Source organism: Pelophylax lessonae, assembly GCF_965119305.1.
Source record: "Pelophylax lessonae genome assembly, chromosome: 3".
NCBI classification, from domain to species: Eukaryota; Metazoa; Chordata; class Amphibia; order Anura; family Ranidae; genus Pelophylax; species Pelophylax lessonae.
The window spans coordinates 457,332,433-457,354,828 of NC_138770.1; the positions used below are offsets into that span (position 1 = coordinate 457,332,433).

The 22,396-nt window shown below is 46.5% G+C and overlaps 1 protein-coding gene across 4 annotated transcripts in view; it reads right to left on the reverse strand.

The window, feature by feature from the left end:
- SLC22A3 (solute carrier family 22 member 3) overlaps positions 1–22,396 on the reverse strand; it is a 364,734-nt gene that overhangs the window by 303,862 nt on the left and 38,476 nt on the right. The window lies entirely within an intron of this gene.

Consider the following 22,396-nt stretch of genomic DNA (forward strand, 5'->3'; position numbering starts at 1 on the left):
ATACCAAGACAACTCAAATATAGGGGCGGGTACTGCGTCTGTCAATGAACTTAAGAGAAAAGGATTTTACAGTAATCCAAATTTACAGTTTTTAAGACAAAAATCCAATTTTCTCTATCGTTCATTGACGGACGCAGTCTCTGATCTTAATATCAGTAGGGATGACCCAAAGCAGTGCCATGAAATGAGGAGTGGGAACAGCAGAAAAATAATTCCCAAGGCTAAACCATAGCCAAACAGGCAACATAGGACTCATCAGAACAACAAGATGAGACCCACCTGAAAAACATTTAACACCCTCAAGGGAGACCAAAACACCCTTACATGGTAGCCTGCAAAACTTTGCGGCCAAAAGAGGCATCTGCAGATGCCAGCACATACACCTTGTAAAACTTTGTGAATGTGTGAACAGACGACCAGGCAGCTGCCTTGCAAACCTGAAGCACAGATGCCTGATGGCGAAAAGCCCATGAAGCACTAAGCGCCCGAGTAGAATGCGCCTTAACCACTTGCCGACTGCCGCAAGTATATATACTGCGGCGGTCAGCCCCGTGCAGGCAAAGTGACGTACCGGTACGTCACTCGCCTGAGAGCCAATAGGGGGCGAGCGCGCGCCGCCGGAGGCGCGCTCCCTCCCCCACTCGTTCACGGACCCCCCCACGCGTGTGAGCGGCTGACCCGAAGTCCGCCGCTCACTCGCAATCGTCGGTTACAGAGGGAGAAAGGCAGGCGGCTAATGTAAACACAGCCGCCTGTCATTCTCCCCTGTGTAACAGCACAGATCATACAGTCCTGCTATGTAGGACCGTTGATTTCTGCTGTTACACACACAGCCACATCCCTGCACAGTAAGAAACGCCACTAGGGACACACTTAACCCCTCCTTTTCTAATAAAGTTAACCCCTTCCCTGCCAGTGTCATTTTTACAGTAACAGTGCATATGTATAGCATTTATTAGTGTAGTATGTGGTCTGGCATTGTCATGTTGGAAAATGCAAGGTCTTCCCTGCAAGAGACAACATCTGGATGGTAGCATATGTTGTTCTAGAACTTGGATATACCTTTCAGCATTGATGGTGCCTTTCCAGATGTGTAAGCTGCCCATGCCACACGCACTCATGCAACCCTATACCATCAGAGATGCAGGCTTCTGAACTGAGCGCTGAGAACAACTTGGGTTGTCCTTGTCCTCTTTAGTCCAGATGACATGGCGTCCCAGTTTTCCAAAAAGAACTTAAAATTTTGATTTGTCTGACCACAGAACAGTTTTCCACTTTGCCACAGTCCATTTTAGATGAGCCCTGGCCCAGAAAAAAAGCCTGCGCTTCTGGATCATGTTTGGATTTGGCTTATTTTTTGGTCTATAGAGTTTTAGCTGGCAACGGCGAATGGCACGGTGGATTGTGTTCACCGACAATGTTTTCTGGAAGTATTCCTGAGCCCATGTTGTAATTTCCATTACAGTAGCATTCCTGTATGTGATGCAGTGCCGTCTAAGGACCCAAAGATCACGGGCATCCAATATGGTTTTCCGGCCTTGACCCTTACGCACAGAGATTGTTCCAGATTCTCTGAATCTCTGGATGATATTATGCACTGTAGATGATGATAACTTCAAACTCTTTGGAATTTTTCTCTGAGAAAACCCTTTCTGATGTTGCTCCACTGTTTTTCGCCGCAGCATTGGGGGAATTGGTGATCCTCTGCCCATCTTGACTTCTGAGGGACAGTGCCACTCTGAGAGGCTCTTTTTATACCCAATCATGTTGCCAATTGACCGAATAAGTTCCAAATTGGTCCTCCAGCTGTTCCTTATATGTACAATTAACTTTTCCGGCCTCTTATTGCTACCTGTCCCAACTTTTTTGGAATGTGTAGCTCTCATGAAATCCAAAATAAGCCAATATTTGGCATGAAATTTCAAAATGTCTCACTTTCAACATTTGATATGTTATCTATATTATATTGTAAATCAAATATCAGTTTATGAGATTTGTAAATTAGTCCATTCCTTTTTTACTCACAATTTGTACAACTTTTTTTGAATTGGGTTGTAGTTGCAGCAGATGCAGGCAGCCTTTTCTTTGGGCCATCCGAGAGCTCAAAGAGTGAATCTGACTTTAGAAAAGACTCAGTAGTCGCCAAGTACACCCTGATTGCCTGAACCACATCCAAAGTATGTAATGCAATTTCCCTAGAATGCTTTGGCTTAGGACACAAAGAGGGTAACACAATGTCCTCATTTAAGTGAAAACTGGAAACCACCTTCGGAAGGAAGGTGAACCACCATATAGAAGAACGACAGGGCAACGTCATCAGTTCCAACACCCTGCAAACAGAAGTAATAGCCACCAAAAAGGCCACCTTCTGGGACAAGGAAAGCAGAGGAATCTCCCGAATACGTTCAAAAGGAGGTTTCTGGAGAACCGACAGCACCAAAATAAAGTCCCAAGGTGGCAACGGAGGTCGCACCGGAGGTGCCAATTGTCGCACCCCCTGGATAAAGTTACGCACCAGGGAATGGGTGGCTAATGGCCTTTGGAAGAAAACTGTCAAGGCCGAGACCTGACCCTTAATAGTACTCAAGGCCAATTTTTGATCAACTCCCCATTGAAGGAAAGTCAAGATCCGAGCCATTGATTAAGAGCGAGGGGACTCACACCACCCAATATATGACTTCCACGTACGATGATAGATCTTCCTAGAAGTAGCTTTTCTCTCTTTAAGCAGAGTGGGAATCACTGAAGCAGACAATCTCCTGTCCTTCAGCTTCTGGCTTTCAACAGCAAAGCTGTCAAAGCCAGCGACTGTAAAGCAGGATGGAAGATTGGTCCTTGAGACAGTAGATCCTCCCTGAGAGGAAATCTCCAAGGAGCGTCTGCAACTAGCCTGACCAGGTCGGCGTACCAAGCTCAGCGAGGCCAGTCCGGAGCCACAAGAATGACCGGAATCCCTCCCACCTTGATCCTGAGAAGAAGTCTTGTCAACAACTTGAGAGGAGGAAAGGCATACATCAGCTGACACTGACCCCACGGGGCCACCAGCGCGTCTGCGGCATCTGTCAGAGGGGCCACAAACCTCTGCACTTTTCTGTTGATCCAAGACGCCAACAGATCTACGTCTGGAGTGCCCCAACGAAGGCACAACTGCTGGAACACCTCCAAATGGAGGGACCATTCCCCTGCATCCAAGGCTTGTCGACTTAGGTAATCCGCCTGCCAATTTTCCACTCCTGGAATGTGAACAGCGGAGAGAGCTGGAACAAAGTGTTCTGCCCATCGAAGGATGCCTGCCACTTCCAAGGCCACAAGGACACTTTTGGTGCCCCCTTGGTAATTTACATAAGCCACGGCCATGGCATTGTCCGAATGAATGGACAACCCTGCAGGTGCTCGGTCCAGTGGACTAGGCAAAGCCTGATCGCTCTCAGCTCCAGAACATTGATCGGCAACCTGAATTCTTCCAGGGACCAGACTCCTTGAGCAGACAACCTGCCGAGAACCCCTCCCCATCCGGACAGACTGGCATCCGTGGTGACAATAGTCCAATATATAGGGAGGAAGGATTTTCCTTGCTTAAGCATCGGGGACCAAAGCCACCATATCAGGGACTCCCTGGTCACCTGGCTAGATCTGATTGTCCATGGAATTTGGATTCTTGTTCCATTTAAGAAGGATTTACTTCTGAAGGATCCTCGTGTGGAATTGAGTGAAGAGGACCGCCTCGAAGGACGACACCATCAGTCCCAGAACTCTCATACAGGAACGAAGGGACGACCATTTCTGGACAGCAACAGCTGAACCGCATTCTGGAGTTTTTTTAGTTTTTCCGGAGGAAGAAACACCCTAGCTGAGGACGAGTCCAAAGTCAGGCCCAGATAGCCCAGTCCCATAGAAGATGACTTCTGAAGGTTCAGAATCCACCCAAACTTTTCCAGAGTTCTCATGGTGATTTCCAGATTTGTCACTAGGGATGCACCGAATATTCGGCGGCCGAACATTATTCAGCCGAAAATAGAGAAAATAGCACTTTCGGCGTTCGGCCGAATAAGTCAAAAGGCCGAATAATTTTGAGCCGAACAATGTCAGCTTCCGCCCTGACCACTCACCTTCCTCATTGCGGCTCGCGGCTCCCTTCTCACACGCCGCCGGTGTCCTGTCCGGCCGCGAGTAGGGGGTGTGACGTCACGCGCGCGTCCCGCCCCCTGCTCCTGACTGCGGCTCCTTCACACTAGGTCCACGCCCCGCCCCCCTGTTCGCGGCTTTTGGCTCTGGCTGCAGTTCAGGTATGTGATGTGGAGCTGAGCACATTTGGGGAAGAATACGGTAGCTGGCAGCTGCACAAGCATTAGTGTGCAGACTGCCATATGTTGTTGCCACTTGCCATGCTCATTACATTAGAGTGCCCTAAAAAGTGCCCCTTAAAAAAAAAAAAGAAAAAAAATGTGCCCAACAGAGTGCTCCCATGACATAAAATGTGGCCATCAGCGTGCCCCTTATTTTATGCTAAGGGACATGCTTATGAGCATATTTTATGTTAAGGGGCACTCTGATGAGCATATTTTATGTTAAGGGGCACTCTGATGAGCATATTTTATGTTAGGGGGCACTCTGATGGGCATATTTTATTTTAAGGGGCACGCTAATGGGCATATTTTATGTTAAGAGCAACGCTGATTTAAATGTTTTGTTTTGCCCATCAGAGTGCCCCGTAACATAAAATGTGCCCATCAGCGTGCCCCCTAAAAATTGGCAAAATAAATGGAAAAAATGCGAAACACCGCGTTCGGTATTCGGCCTTAGACCTTCGGCCAAGCATTTCATTATTATTCGGCTTTGGCCAAGAATTTCATTTCGGTGCATCCCTATTTGTCACCAACACTGTGGGAGACTCGGCACGTAGAAGCAGATCGTCCAGGTAACCCAGGACAGATATCCCCCACTGCCATAACAGCGACAGGACCAGGGGCCAACACCTTTGTGAAAAACAGAGGAGCAGAGGCGAGACCAAAGGGTAACACCACAAACTGATAGTGATCCTCTCCCACTGTAAACAGGAGAAACCGTTGGTGTCCTGCACGGATTGGGATGTGAAGGCAGTCATCTTTGATGTCTATGGAGGCCAGGAAATCCCCCAGATGTAGGGAGGCCACCACCATGTGAACAGATTCCATCTTGAATTTTTGAAATCGCACGTAGCAATTTAGTGCTTTCAGGTCCAGGACGCACCTTGCCTTCCTTCCTGGGGACCGTGAACAGGTTTGAATAAATGCCCTGAAAATGCTCCGGAATGATTACTCCCTGTTGTACCAGGTCCTGTACTGCCCAAGAGCGCACGGGGACATTTGGGGACATTCTCACATTGGAAGGGAAAAACCTTACTGGCGGGACGGATGGAAACTCGATCTTGTAACCGGACCGTATGACTTTGTGAACCAATTTGTCTTGTATCCGGGATAGCCACAGGTCCGGGAACCAGCAAAAACATCCCCCCACCCCAGATACGAGTGAGGGCGCTCCTCCAGGCTGAAGCGGTCTTGTCCTTAGGTCTGGAGAAACTCGATTTTTGTTTGCCAGACCAGGGTCGCTTGGAACCACCCGAGGGTGTCTTGAAGGCTTTTCCTAATCAACTGACTATGGGGGATGAAAAAACTTGTGTGCTGAAAAGGAAGGACCCAGTCTGCGACAAGGGTCCTTACCCTTGTTAGCCTGTGGGAGAAAGGTACTCTTATCCCCTGTGAGACACTTGATAATGTCATTCAGGGTAGCCCCAAACAGGCAATCTCCTTGAAAAGGTAGATCAGTCGACCGTAAACACCGGTCTTAGTGCAGACCCTGCCGGGGAGTACATATTGCGGGCCACAGACTCCGCCTTTCTATCCGCCGGATCCTTAAAGGATGGGGAATCTTCCACTGGGATCATGGTAGCTTTATTCAGCCTTGAGACCAGGGGGTGCACCGTAGGTGGCACAGTCCACTTCTTTACAGGGGACTCCTCAAAAGGGTAGCGTCTAGGAATCCGCTTAGGCACCCCAGGGGAACACTTTAGGTAGTCCCATTCTTTTTTGAGCATGTTGTCAAAATACGCAGGAAAGGGAAAAACCTTTGCCGCAATGGATGGCTTGTGAATGCCAAACGTAACATGCACCTCAGTCGCAGTCGCAGCTGCGTCCTCCATCTTTAGAGTCTCACGCACAGATACAACCAGTGCGTCCACCAGCGCCTTTTCTTGCGCGGTCGCTGAGGTAGAAATTTCTGCCTCACTGTCAGAGGAGACAGGGTGCGAGGTAGTAGACCCGGCAGGGAGACCCGCGTCTGCGGTGGCTGAGTCAGACTCAGAACCTGAGACATCAGATGAGGCAGCGGTAGGCGGAGGGCGTTTTTTGGTACCTCGCCCTTTAAAGGCCACCTTCACCCAGCACACAAACTATTCCAGAACAGCCGACAGTGCATCTATTGATAGCTTGATTGACTGCGGCCTCCTTGAGGGGTCCAACGGGGACACGTTCTGCAGGGTCCATGTTGCACCAGAGGAACCCGTCAGCAAAAAGTTGAAACATTTTTTTTTTTTTAAACGTTACATCGCGATACAGCGCCCCCAAGAGGTCAGGCAGAGCACACCGAAGATCCCCAGCAGAGAGAGAGAAGGCCCCCAGACTCACCACCCTACACCAAAAATGCACCAGGAGACCCAGAACATCTGCACAGCACATGTCAGCAGCGATCTCGATCCAGAAAGAGAGATCTAAAGATCAGCACCAGGGTATAGGGAGGGGCTCCACCCAGAACAACGCCTCCAGGAACTCCCATCAGTGATTTCTATGAGAAATCCGCCGCAAAATGGTGCCAGGTGTACCAAGATGGCCGCCGAATCATGCAGAGCACTTATGGCTACAAGAAGATGGCGGCCCCGCGCAGCTTGCGGAGCTACTGAGGACCCTCATGGGGACCCCCCAGCCTCCTGGATGGGATTGATTAGAAGGTGGGCCCTGGAGTGACAGGTAGAAATTCCCCCCTCCGCACGATCATTCGTCCATCACTGGCGGCGCAACCAACCCCCCCCCCACCAGCGGCCTAAAGCTCGGTCCTTGCCCCCGGGAGTAGTCACAAACGTCCCAATAGCCCCTAGTAGTGAGCGGGGGGAGGGTGAACAGTTAGGGGGGGTGCGTGTCGGGAGAGAGGGGAACCTGGGGTTGTGAGGGTCCCACCGTCCTGGGGAGGGGCCCGCGTCCACCCCAAAACCCGTCAGGGGAATAGGGGGGGGAACATTTATTCACCATACCAGGAATAGGCGGGTGCCATCTCCTGACAGAACCCCTCTCGGCCGAAGTGGGGGGCTGTCGGCCAAACAGGAACGCTGTGACTCGGGCCTAGACCCGGCCGTATGCGACCTGGTGAGACGTTTAACTCACAGGGCCAGTCCCCGTCCGGTGGGACTATGTTGCGGCCGACCTAACGCGGAGCTGGGGTCTGCACCCGCTTGCTGGCCGGCTGGGGTGACAACTGGATCTATATATCTAGCCCGTCACCCAGATCTGGCTTAGTTGCTTGAAGATCTCACAGGAAAAAAATCCGGAGAAAAAGCTAACTAGAAAAAACTTTGCCAGGACCAGAGATCCCAGCAAGGAACTAGGTCCTTTCTCCTGCCTAGGAAGATTAAAACTGACATCCTATAGCAGGGAGAGAGGGTATACCCCCGGGAATGCCCATAGGCGTAGCCAGAACTTTTTTCTGTGTCCTACTCCTGTAGGGGGCAGTATAACCCTACTGATATGAAGATCAGAGACTGCGTCCGTCAATGAATGATAGAGAAAATACACTTTAATGAATTTAAAAAAACTAAACAGTAAAGTTAGCCCAATTTTTGTGGATAATGTAAAAGATGATGTTACACTGAGAATCGTGAGAGAATTGTGAACTTTATTTCAAGCAAAAAAAAAGAGCAAAGAGCGGTTACTGACAGTCACCAGTTCTCTGCTCAGGAAGCCCTGAGAACCAAGCAATCGGTGGTGTTAGATCGCTCGGTTCTCAGTGTTAGAGCTGGAGGGGGGACTGATGCTGCATCCACCTGGGTATGTATGATTGTGGAAAAAAAAAAAAAAAATAGAAATCCCATATATCCCTTTTAAAGGTGATCTATAGTCACAGCATACACTTTCATTCTATAACATCAGCATTGCAATTACAGTTCAAAATAATTACATTTGATAACCCAATATAAGCTTACTTGAAAAAACTCCTTTCATGTTGTAAGTTTGTCTGTCTGTTGTCATCTCTTTCCAAAACTTCCTGGATTCCCTGCTTGATTTACATCCAATCTCAGCTCATCTGCTCATTCCTTTGGTTTACTTTCAGTTTCTAAAGACTCCTGAGACCTCCACCTCTCAGCACCTCTATAGTTCAGAAGGCAGGCTGTGTTTAATGTGTGACAGCAGTGCCTACTCACAGTAAATATGTGGGGGATCTTCACAAAGTAAGTTTGCAAACTTCATCATTGTTGAGACTAAAACGAGAAGGCTAGAAATATTTGAAATACACGTCGTGATTTTACATCTACACATCATGATTTTACATCTTAACCAAAGATATTCAAATCAGAAAACAGCTTTGTTTATGGCCATTATATAGTTTCCACTACTACTGTATGAATATACAGTTAGGTCCATATATACTTGGACACAGGCACAAATTTCATACTTTTGGCTCTGTATGCGACCAAAATAAAATTTAACTACCTCAATACTGGGCACTTAAACCCCCTTCCTTCCCAGACCAATTTTCAGCTTTAAGCGCTGTTGAATTTTGAATGACAATTGCGCGGTCATGCAACACTGTACCTAAACCAAATTTGTGTCATTTATTCCCCACAAAGAGCTTTTTTTTGGTGGTATTTGATCACCGCCAGGTTTTTTCTTTTTTGGTGCACAAAAATTAAATAAGACCGAAAAGTTTGAAAAAAAAAAAAAAGTTTTTTTGTTTAGGTTATAAAATTTTGTAAATAGATAAGTTTTTTCCTGCACTGATGAGCACTGATGACGCCGCACTGACAGGCACTGATGAGGAGGCACTGATGGGGTGGCACTGATATGCAGCACTGATGGGCACTGATAGGTAGCACTGATATGCAGCACTGATGGGCACTGATATGTGGCACTGATAGATAGCACTGATATGCAGCATTGGTGGGCACTGATAGGCAGCGCTGATGGGCACTGATATGCATCACTGATGGGCACTGATAGGTGGCACTGATTGGTGGCACTGATGGGTAGCACTGGTGGGCAATAATGGGCACTGGTGGGCGGCACTGATAGATGGCAATAATGGGCACTGGTGGGCCGCACAAATAGATGGCATTGGTGGGCAGCACTGATAGGGAGGGCACCACTGGCAGGCTCTCTGAGCCCTGTTTGCCATCCCTGGTGGGCATCCCTGGTGGTCATCCCTGGTGGCTCTAGTGGCACCCCCCCCCCCCCCCCCCCCAGGGCTGCACTGGTAATCAATGTTCTGATTACCAGCACAGACCCTGTGATCAGTGAGTAATTAGAAATACTCACTGATCCCCCCGGCTGCAGTACAGATCATCATCTTCTCCTCACTGACAGGATCTGTCAGGAGGAGAAGAGATCAAAGCCGTTACAACGGCTGTGTTTACATTACATGACGGCTGTGATTGGACACAGCAGTCATGTGATCAGAAGGGCCAATCACAGGGCCCTCCTGCCGCAACTTGCTGTTCTGTGTCCGAGGGACACAGGCACATCGAGATTGCGTCGCTGCGCGTGCCCGCCGCGGGGCGATCTCGCTCCTTCTGAAGGACGTTCCAGAACGTCCTATCAGAAGGACGAGACTCCCACCCGGCCGTATAAGTACAGTGGGTGGGAGGTGGTTAAAGAAAGAATCAAAATTAATTTGTGTGCAGACCTTCAGCTTTAATTCAAGGGGTTGAACATATATATCAAGTACAAATCTGAGGAACTGTAACCACTTTTTTACACAATCCCCCCCCCCCCCCCCCCGCCCCCATTATCAGGGGCTCAGATGTAAATTGGACAAATTAATATAATCCTAAATAAAATGTTAATTTTTTTTTCTTTTTTAAGAACCCTTTACTGGCAATGACTGCCTGAAGTCTGGAACCCATGGACATTACCAAAGAGTGGGTTCCCTCCTTTCTGATGCTTTGCCAGGCTCTAACTGTTACTAACTATATAGCAGGATCACAAGAGCTCTGTGATCATTTCAGGGAGAAGAACGGTCATCTGTGTTTACAACAGAGGGGAACGATCGTGGGTGTCAGGTGGCAATCGTAGCTGCCTGCTTACTGCATCGGCTTCCACGCTGACAAGCGGGGTCGGGAGCGCGCCCCTAGCTGCCTGCGCTCGATCGATGTATAGCTACGTCGGTTCACCTAGGAGCGGCTGCCTGCCGCAGTATAACTGCGGTAGGCGGTCGTTAAGCGGTTAAGAGCTGTAATCATCCGATGTACATACCCTCAAATTAAACCTGAGAGTGTGCACTTTCAGCCCATATCCATTATATACCTATAGCTTGAATATGTTTTGGTAAATACCTGAACAAACCTAAAATTATGCCTGTGTCCAAATATATACGTATGTACTTAACTGTATATATAGAATAGGTTGTTTAAACACTTACCATCAAATGCAATTCTGACATTTCTCACAAAATGTGTTAAAATTAACATCTGATTAGATAATTACTTAGGACCCCTAAGCTAAGGCCCTGGAGAATGAAATGGTGGCTGTTGCAATTTTTTATGCGACACAATATTTGCACAGTCCTTTATCAAGTGCAAACTTTCAAAAAAAATTCTTAAAACGTGTTTTTGTGCACACAAACAAAATACCCAATTTTTAGCTAAAATATAAAAGATGATGTGTCACCTAAAGAGATAGCAAACATGTTAAGATTTAAAAATTGTGAACGCCTGTGAAATGGCAACGACTACAGTACCTAAAATTATCCCTAGGCAATGCTTTAGAAGCCTTTACAGGTTATAAGTTTAGTGTTAAAGCGATATTAAAACCAATGCCAATTATTTAATTTATTAAAGATTACCAATCATTAGTTGTGGTGGCTGCATCCGTTTTCTTTTTAAGGTGGTCTTCCTGGTGATCTGATCAGTAACACACTTCCTGTATTAGTGCCCCCACTTTGGATAAATGACCACAGGGGGCACCTTTGGACAGCAGTATTGTCAGTCTGGAGTGGAGGTGAGTTATATGGACTAGGGAATCTAAATACACTAACAAACTAAAGCTGAACTTCACCTAATACTTTGTAAGCAGTTACTGCAAACAGTATCCTTTTGGGACACAGGTCTTACAAAAGATGACCGTTGTAAACCCCCCTGCCAGTGTTAAATAGTTTGTCTCATCCCTTAAATTGATACTAAAATCTCAATTTTTTTTTTGTTAAAAATAACAAACCTGTCACACTTACCTGCTCTCTGCAGTGGTTTTGCAAAGAGCAGCCCCGATCCTCCTCTTCTCGGGTCCGTGGTTTGCCCCCCGCCCCTCTCTCTCCTCATTGCCTAACTGACTTTGACAGCAGCAGTAGCCAATGGCGTCCACTGCTGTATCTCAGCCAGTCTATAAAAGGAAACAAATACAGCCATCACATTTTAAAATCAGTAAGCTGCAATATAATAAAATGTTTGCTTTTGGGTTTATTATCTATTTAAACGTGAGCTCTGGTGCTAGAACTATTGCTCTCACTCATGACATTCGCAGCGATACCCCACATGTGGTGCAATCACCATATGCATGCGGAAACTAATGCATTTGCCTACACAATTTTTCTTCATTCCACTTTCCATAAGGAATGAACATTACCCCTTGTTATAACTTTGGGCCATGACAGGTCCTCTTTATGGAAAATCGAGAGTCTATTACACCCCTAATCCCTCCTCTGCTTTAAAGGAAGCTGATCAAACAATTGTCTGATCGGCTGCTTCCCCGGCTGTATCGGCCAGGGGAACACAGCAGTGAAACTGAGGTGACAAAATCCTCAAATTGCTTTAGTCAGAGGAGTTGGGGGGGGGGGGGGCAACGTTTATGCCTTCCATCTCCCTTGTGGGCAGCTGGCCCAATTACAGCAATCCTGGGCAACCTGGAACTTAAATTCCACCTTTTATTCACTACATGCTTATTGATTAAATTAGAAGAAATCAGAAAAAAATGTTATCCTCAATAAGCCATCATACTCTTTTTAATACCCCACAGAAAAATAGACGAGAATTATTTGGTTAATCCTGGCAATGCCTCCACTTTTGTTCTTTTCCTAAACTTTCTATAAATACACTCAGAAAATGTCAATGTGACTGAAGGCTTTGGGCAAAATAAACACTTTTATGAGTGTTTCATTGTATGCAATTTGGAAATAAGTTACAATGAAAACTTTGACTGTTATATTGTATGTCTTAGAAATACTTTATACAATACTTTACTGCATGTTTTCTGTAGTGTAAATAAATGTGTTCACTTAAGTCAGGGCTTGACAAAAAAAGTTATGAGCCAGTTTTTTTTAACTAACAAAGCTTTATTTTCAACAACAAAACCCCTTATCTTATGTGGGCTAACAAAAAGTAGCACAAATCTCAGGCACCAGGTTGTCATGGCGACTAGAAATTTAGATTTGTCAAGCCCTGCCCTAGAGAATAAAATAGGGGTAGTTCCAATTTTACAGCAAAGGTCTAGGAAACACAAAATGTTAGTAGAAAAAAAAAACACATTAAAGAGGAAGTAAACCCTCGGGCACAAAAATGCAATAAATCACCCGATTTTTTGAGGTTGCACAGAGTAAATAGATACCCAACGACAAACTTCAGGACCCTATATTTTCCATAGACTACGCTTTAAAAGCTCCTATAGGGGAGGCGCATGCGTGGCGTCTTCCGGGATGGACGCTTAACCTGGAGGCTCTGTCCCGCTCCGGCCGTTTAACCGCCCGATTGCTGATTACAGCACCCCCTAGCCTCAGGACTCCCCGGCACTCAATCCGGCTCTAGCGGTGATTGTCAGCGGAGCCCCGGATGCACGGTTCAAAGGCCAGGAGAGATCGGTTCCGCCAGCTTCTTGCGGAGGCCTCCCGCTCTGGCTCCCCTAAGATGGCGTCCACCATCCATCACAGCGCGGGCCCTGACGGTGAGGGTGACATTGCAGACATTCCTACGACACCTTCTCCGGCAAGGTCAGTACCAGACAGCCATGTCACAGCTCCAGGACAAGCAGCCATCCTCTCCCCTGCTACTACAGTGTCCCTCTTAGAACGGACACTGGATGAACTACTTCAGTCCCCCCCCCCCCCCTTCATTCCCAACTAATCAGCAGGACTTCTCTTTTCTTATGTCCACATTTTTCAAGATGCTAGCTAAAGGACTAGAACAAACTGCTAATCAAATCACTTCTGCCATACATGCTGATTTACAAAATATCGGTTCCAGAATTGAGGCAATTGAAATAAAATCTGATCAAACGGTACTAAGGGTTAATCAAAACTCTGCAGGGCTACAAGACATCCAGGACCAACTTGATACAGCTTTAACCAAAATTGATGAATTGGAGAACAGATCTCGCAGATACAACTTCAGGGTGAGAGGACTTCCCAAATCTGTCAAAGATATTAAGAAAGCCATCATCTCCTTTATTCAGGACTTGATACCAGACATTCCTCCACACCGCCTCAAGCTAGATAGAGCTCACAGGGCACTTAGACCTCCCAACCCTGATGGCACCCCGAGGGACATCATTGTAAAGCCTCACTTCTACAAGGTTAAGGAGGGCATCATGAAATTGACACGGAATGCAGATCAGCTGAGCATCCAGGGTCATCCGATACAGATTTTCGCGGATCTCTCGTCCACTACCATTCAAAAACGGTGATCACCGAAACCTCTGGTTCAAGTTCTTCTACACAATTCTATTAAGTACTGGTGGTCCTTCCCCTTCCGCCTCAGCTTTCTCCATAAACAAAGAACATATGGTTTCACTTCTCTTCCTGACGGGGAACGGCTGCTGCTCCGTCTGGGTCTAATTACTCAGGAACTACCAGCCTCTTCCACGGTCAGACCTTCGAGTGCTTCCAAAAGACCCTCCCCTCGCAGCCCTTTGGTTCCACATTGGCAGAAACAACAGATGAAACGGGCCAAAGACGCCGGACCCCCTTGAAAAGTGGACTTCTACATCGTTCCTGAGTTCATTCTTTTCCTATGCTGATGCTGATCTAACTCTTGAGTCAAGAATTTTTTGACTTGCACTCCTGTGGTTTTAGGGTGCCCTGTATGAAAACTTCTTCCACCGCTGTCCTACAAGCGATTTTGACAGCTTTACTACTCTACTTGGTCCCTAGTGGGCCTATGTGTGATCCCCTCCCCACCCCCTCCCTCCTTTTGGGGGGGGGGGACCCATACAGTACAATGACTTCCCCCCCTTTTTTTTTTTTGTTCTTGACCTTGTCCTGAGTTCGGTTAATATTATAGTCTCATTTTTTCAAGTTAAATTTTTCTATGGTATTTGTCTATTTACTATGTACTCAATATCTGCGGGTCGGGGGCCGGAGCGGGATTTCTGCTGCTCCTCGACCCTCCTCTACATGGGAATTTTGAGGCTATGTAGACCGGGTCAGATGCCCTTCCATTTTTTGGGCATCAGGGGTCTAGGGAGGTTGGAGGGAAGGGGCCCTCCCCCTCCATTTGGGATTGGGTTTGATATGCCGTTTGCTTATGTGATATGTTCTTTATTCGTGGCTCTCTTTTGTTTTTCTCTTCTCTTCTGGTCTCTCCTTCCTCATGTCTTCTTCTCTTGGTCACCGGGGGCACTCTTTCTTCTTCTCTTCCCTCGCAGGACTCTCGTCTTTGTTATTCCCAGCTCTGGAGGCTCCTACCCTGGACACGGGACCAACCATTTATGAAGTATGCTTTCTTCAGCTTGTACTCCTGACCGAGTCGGAATGACCTCTCATCCGGGCCCACCTCACCCCCTGAGGATAACTTCCAATAAATGTCCAGGGACTGAATTTGTCAGTGAAAAGACGCAAATTTAATCTTTACCACTCTCACCACGCTGAAATTATTCTAGTTCAAGAAACACACTTTCCAAATTCCTTTAGACCATTTGTTTGTCCACCACAAATTCCCCCAATTTTATCTGGCTAACGCTCCAAACAAGACTAAGTAGGTGGCAATCTTTTTTGCGAGACATATCTCCTTCACTCTCACGAGAAAGATTGAAGACCATGAAGGCCGGTACCTTCTATTAGCGGGCGTCATTGACGGAAAGACCTATTCCCTATTGTCTTTCTACGCCCCTAACCTGATTCAAGATACATTTTTCCTACGACTGCTCACGGAAGTCCTTCCGCTCACAGAGGGGACCTTGATCATGGGCGGTGACTCTAATATTGCTCTAGACCAGAGCCTTGACAAGACCCCAATGGGAGCTTCTTGCCTCCCCAAGCGGAGCACCCGTATAGAGCGTATGCTCTTCTCGGAAGGGCTAGTGGACATTTGGAGGGAACTGAACCCCAGGACGAGGGATTACACACACTTCTCAGCCCCACACAACAGCCACGCCAGGATAGACCACATATTTATTTCTGCTCACGCTATCCCTTTGTCCTTACGATCCCGCATCCGGGAATTGCCCTTTTCGGATCATGCTATGGTTGATCTCTCGCTTAAAAGAACCCAAACCTCCTGTAGGGAATTTAAATGGCGACTCAATGAGTCTATTTTAAGCAATCCCACACATTGTTCTATGTTCGCTAAGGATATTGAGGCCTATTTCTCGGCCAACGACACCCCCGATATCTCACCTGAAACCTTATGGGCGGCCCATAAAGCTGTCATGAGGGGCAGGATTATCCAATTTTCCTCCAATCTTAAAAGACAGAGGAAAGCGGACGTCCTCAAATTGGAACGTGATTTCACCGCCCTTAGTAAAAAGCATAAGAAACACCCTTCCTCCTCCTCTAAGGCGCAATTGGAAGATGCCAGGCTAAAATTAAACTTGGCTCTGACAACGGAAGCTGAAAAGCAACTGCGTTGGTCTGGCGCCAGGTACTACGCTTCCAGGGATAAAATTGGTCCCGGCCTAGCTGCTTAATTATCCCCAAAATCACGCACTTACACTCTCCCTAAGTTACGATCCTCTACAGGCACTCTTACACAGAACCCACAGACTATATTGAATACATTCCAAGAGTTTTACTCTAAACTATATGATAACGACAACTCCCAACTTTCGCGGCCAGATACAGATGTTCTACAACAGATACCCTTCCCCAGCTACACAAAGACCACCGTACACAACTGGATGAACCTATTTCCAATTTGGAAATTCTAGGAGTCATCAAAAATTTGAAAAAAGGGCTCGGCTCCCGGCCCAGACGGATTCTCTACTGGATATTACAGCACCTTTGCTCCAATCCTTGCTCCTTATATGACTAGATTATTTAACTCCTTACAGGGTGGCACTTCTCTTGAAAGGACCTCTAATTTAGCATACGTGTCGGTCATTCCTAAACCTGGCAAAGACAAAAGTGATGTCAATAATTACAGACCGATATCCCTAATTAAGGTTGACTTAAAGATTTTGACCAAGGTCCTTTCGAACAGACTTGCTCGCTTTATAGGAGACTATGTCCACAAGGACCAATCAGGCTTCATTCCGGGGAGGCAAGGGCCTGACCAGGTCAGGAGAGCGATAGATATTATTTCCCTGTTACGGTCTAGATGGGATGGGAGCCCCCCCCCCCCCCCCAGGAGGGTTTCCTACTCTCCATTGACTTGCACAAAGCTTTTGACTCTATCTCCTGGCCCTATCTATTTGACACCCTGGAAAGGTGGGGCTTCGGTTCTAAATTGCTCAACACCCTTCAAGCCCTTTACTCCACGCCCACTGCCCAAATTTGCATGTTGGGACACTTTTCTGAACCCTTCTCCATCAAACGGGGCACCCGTCAGGGATGCCCTCTTTCGCCCCTCATTTTTGCAAATAGCTATCGAAACCCTTGCAATTGCTATTCGCCAATACCCTGATATCAGGGGTATTAGATGCGGACCAATGGAACACAAATGCGCCCTTTTTGCGGATGATCTATTACTTTTTCTCACCTCCACGATTATCACTGTCCCCAATGTTTGCGACCTCCTTCGCAATTTCTCACGAGCGTCTGGTTTAATGGTAAATTTCTCCAAATCCACGGACCTTAATATCACAGTTCCAGACTCTACTTATAACGCCCTTAAATCCTACTTCCCATTTTCTTGGCGCACTGATTCGATCCCCTATTTAGGGGTTGCTCTGACCCCTTCTATTGCCACCCTCTATCAAGCTAACTATCCCCCCATGTTTCAAAAACTGAAATCAGAACTATCCGCCTGGATTCTACATAACCTCTCCTGTCTGGGCAGGATACATTCAGTCAAGATGACATTGCTTCCCCGTATTCTCTACCTTTTTCGTACCCTGCCTATCCCCGTATCGAAGAACCATCTCCAACAGCTTCAATCCAAAATTGTGCAATTTGTGTGGGGTAAGAAAGGCTTCCGCTGTCCCAAAACCACTCTTTACAGATTACGCTACCAAGGGGGCCTAGCCTTACCGGACTTGTGGAACTACTACCGAGCCGCACAATTGGCACAATTCTCGGTCGTATTCTCACATGGTCCAAAACCCGACTGGACATATACTGAACGTCAGGCGGTCCCACGACACACGCTGGATTTTCTCGCTTGCTGCCCTGCTACACTCAAACCTCCAATTATGGCCCCCACCCTTTCGCACTCCTTAAGACTTTGTAATCAACTATATAAACTACCGGCCTTAATCTCTCTAATGACGCCTCTAGCTCATATCTTTCATCACCCTCTTTTCCCTCCCGGACAAGACATTAAAGCATTCAAGTGGTGGACAGATAAAGGTCTATATCGCATTGGCCATTTCCTGACCCCTTCAGGCCCTCTTTAGCAGACACATTGCACCAATAAACTCAAAATGCCAGCTGCTGAAAAGTTCCACTTCCTTAACAAGCTTTGGTCTAACAAACGCGAACCCCCGGCAGCTACTGCTTATGAACGGTGGTGTGCGGACTCTCAAGAGCAAAGAAGGGGCATTTCGACCATTTATTCAGCCCTGATGTCCTCATCAGACAAACCCTCATTTGCCCTTCAATGGTAATGAGATCTAAGCATAAATCTGGAGGTAGGGGAGTGGCACCGTATTTTCCGTAGATCATTTAAAGGTATTATCAACATCACCTTGATTGAAGCTAATGTGAAGATACTCACCCGCTGGTATTTGGTCCCTTCTGGCCTACACCTCATGTTTCTGCAGACATCTCCACTATGTTCCTGTCCCAGGATTAGGAGCTTCTGGAACAAAATATTCCAGCTTATCAGAATGGTCACGGGGATCCCTCTTCCCCAAACCCCTCAATCAGCATTTCTTCACAAAAAATTTCCCGGCTCCCCCAAAAATAATTTTTCTCTTATTTTCTTTATGCTCCTAGGCGCCAAACTTACGCTAGCTAGGGCATGGAAACAACTCTCGGTCTCTTTTAGAGCTGCCAAATGTAAAATCTCCTGGATAATGAATGGCACAGGAAAAAATAGTAGCTATCCTCCAGGATAAGGTGTCGAAATTCAAGAGTATTTGGGAACCATGGGCACAGCTACAACGAATACCATTGTAATGGTACACCTTTTCCCCCCAGATTGCCCAGATTTCCCCCGGTGACCAAGTTCTACTTCCGTCGCTCTTTCATCCACTTTTTCTTCCCCCTTTTTCTCCTCGCTCCCTTTTTGACCTTCTTTCCCTACCTCTTGTCTCCGTATTATCTCTACTCTTATTACCCTCTTCTTTTAATACTACTGACTTTTCCACTCTTCCTCTCGGCCTTGAACATTGTTTCACAGGGACCCTTAATCCTGAAAGGGCTCCTCCTCTATTCTTGGGTCGCTACACCGCCTGAATCCCAAATGTGTCGCAACCTCCTCAAGGTGCTTGGGACCAGGCGTGACCTCTAGTCCTACGGTTCTTACTTAGGCCGCAGGATCCTGAAATGGGTATTTTCACCTTCTTTTTCTTTTCTTCGCTTTTGCAAATTTTTATAGTGTGAGCCTTGCTTTCTCTTTCGCTATTAGTTTGTGTAACGGTAATGAAAACGGTATTATAAGTAGTAATCAGCATGGATTCATGAAAAATCGTTCGTGCCAAACCAATCTATTAACCTTCTACGATGAAGTGAGCTGCCATCTAGATAAAGGTAAGCCGGTGGATGTGGTTTATCTGGACTTTGCAAAGGCCTTTGACACCGTTCCCCACAAACGCTTACTGTACAAACTAAGGAAGGTAGGTATGGACCATAAGGTGAGTACCTGGATAGAGAACTGGCTCCAGGGGAGAGTCCAGAGGGTGGTGATTAATGGGGAGTACTCGGATTGGGCGGGTGTGGAAAGTGGGGTCCCCCAGGGTTCTGTCCTGGGACCAATCCTGTTTAATTTATTCATAAATGATCTAGAGGAGGGGATATCTAGTACAATCTCAGTATTTGCAGATGATACTAAACTAGGCATGCCAATATCTTCTATGCAGGATGTGGAAACCTTGCAAGCGGACCTGAACAAAATAACGGGATGGGCAACTACATGGCAGATGAGGTTTAATGTTGAAAAATGTAAAGTAATGCACTTGGGGGCCAGAAACCAGAAAGCAAGCTACTCACTAGGGGGGGGGGGGACCTCTGGGTGAGTCTAGGATGGAAAAGGACTTGGGGGTACTGGTAGACAACAAGCTTGGCAGTGGCATGCAATGCCAAGCCGCCGCAAGCAAAGCCAACAGAATACTGGGATGTATAAAAAGGGGATTCACTCCAGAAATAAAGAGATTATTCTCCCTCTCTACAAGACTCTGGTCCGGCCACATCTGGAGTATGCTGTCCAGTTCTGGGCACCGGTCCTCAGGAAGGATGTGCTGGAACTGGAGAAAGTCCAGAGAAGGGCAACAAAAATAATTAGGGGAATGGAGGACATCAGCTATGAGGAAAGACTACAAGCACTGAACTTATTCTCTCTGGAGAAGAGACGATTGAGGGGGGATATGATATCAATGTACAAATACTGTACTGGTGACCCGAGCATAAGGAACAAACTATTCAGTGAAAGGAGATACAATAAGACACGTGGCCACTCACTAAAACTAGAGGAAAGGCGGTTTAACCTTAAAGTGCGTAAGGGGTTCTTCACTGTAAGAGCGGTAAGGATGTGGAATTCTCTTCCACAAGCAGTCGTATCAGCAGGGAGCATTGATAGTTTCAAAAAACTATTAGATGCACACCTTAAAGACCACAACATACAGGGGTATACAATGTACGGTTAACAGCAAACACACACACACATCATAGGTTGAACTGGATGGACTGATGTCTTTTTTCAACCTCACTAACTATGTAACTATGTAACATGTTTATTGAATTGATCACCATAACCGGTTGCCTGATTTTCCAGGCCTCTCGTTTTATACAATTATACCATGTTCTCCACGCTACATGTTATTTTCCAGTGGATGGTTGTATTACTGTTTAGTAGTGGCGATGTTACAGCTCTGTTGTATTGGTTATCATTGTACTCTTCTTTGCTTTCTTTCAATAAAAACTATTGAAATTAAAAGCTCCTATAGGTCATCAGTTTAGCATTACAAAGGTGCCATAATTCTTGTTCTCACACAACATACAGTGGGTACGGAAAGTATTCAGACCCCCTTAAATTTTTCACTCTTTGTTATATTGCAGCCATTTGCTAAAAGCATTTAAGTTCATTCTTCTTCCTCATGAATGTACACATAGCACCCCATACTGGCAGAAAAACACAGAATTGTTGACATTGTTGCAAATTTATTAAAAAAGAAAAACTGAAATATCACATGGTCCTAAGTATTCAGACCCTTTGCTCAGTATTTAGTACAAGCCCCCTTTTGATCTAATACAGCCAGGAGTCTTTTTGGGAAAGATGCAACAAGTCTTTCACACCTGGATTTGGGGATCCTCTGCCATTCCTCCTTGCAAATCCTCTCCAGTTCTGTCAGGTTGGATGGTAAACGTTGGTGGACAGCCATTTTTAGGTCTCTCCAGAGATGCTCAATTGGGTTTAAGTCAGGGCTCTGGCTGGGCCATTCAAGAACAGTCACAGAGTTTTTGTGAAGCCACTCCTTCGTTATTTTAGCTGTGTGCTTAGGGTCATTGTCTTGTTGGAAGGTAAACCTTCGGCCCAGTCTGAGGTCCAGAGCACTCTGGAGAAGGTTTTTGTCCAGGATATCCCTGTACTTGGCCGCATTCATCTTTCCCTCGATTGCAACCAGTCGTTTTGTCCCTGCAGCTGAAAAACACCCCCACAACATGATGCTGCCACCACCATGCTTCACTGTTGGGACTGTATTGGACAGGTGATGAGCAGTGCCTGGTTTTCTCCACACATACCGCTTAGAATTAAGGCCAAAAAGTTCTATTTTGGTCTCATCAGACCAGAGAATCTTATTTCTCACCATCTTGGAGTCCTTCAGGTGTTTTTTAGCAAACTCCATGCGGGCTTTCATGTGTCTTACACTGAGGAGAGGCTTCCATCGGGCCACTCTGCCATAAAGCCCCGACTGGTGGAGGGCTGCAGTGATGGTTGACTTTCTACAACTTTCTCCCATCTCCTGACTGCATCTCTGGAGCTCAGCCACAGTGATCTTTGGGTTCTTCTTTACCTCTCTCACCAAGGCTCTTCTCCCCCGATAGCTCAGTTTGGCCGGACGGCCAGCTCTAGGAAGGGTTCTGGTCGTCCCAAACGTCTTCCATTTGAGGATTATGGAGGCCACTGTGCTCTTAGGAACCTTAAGTACAGCAGAAATCTTTTTGTAACCTTGGCCAGATCTGTGCCTTGCCACAATTCTGTCTCTGAGCTCTTCAGGCAGTTCCTTTGACCTCATGATTCTCATTTGCTCTGACATGCATTGTGATCTGGAAGGTCTTATATAAACAGGTGTGTGGCTTTCCTAATCAAGTCCAATCAGTATAATCAAACACAGCTGGACTCAAATGAAGGTGTAGAACCATCTCAAGGATGATCAGAAGAAATGGAAAGCACCTGAGTTAAATATATGAGTGTCACAGCAAAGGGTCTGAATACTTAGGACCATGTGATATTTCAGTTTTTCTTTTTTAATAAATCTGCAACAATGTCAACAATTCTGTGTTTTTCTGTCAGTATGGGGTGCTATGTGTACATCATGAGGAAGAAGAATGAACTTAAATGATTTTAGCAAATGGCTTCAATATAACAAAGAGTGAAAAATTTAAGGGGGTCTGAATACTTTCCGTACCCACTGTACAT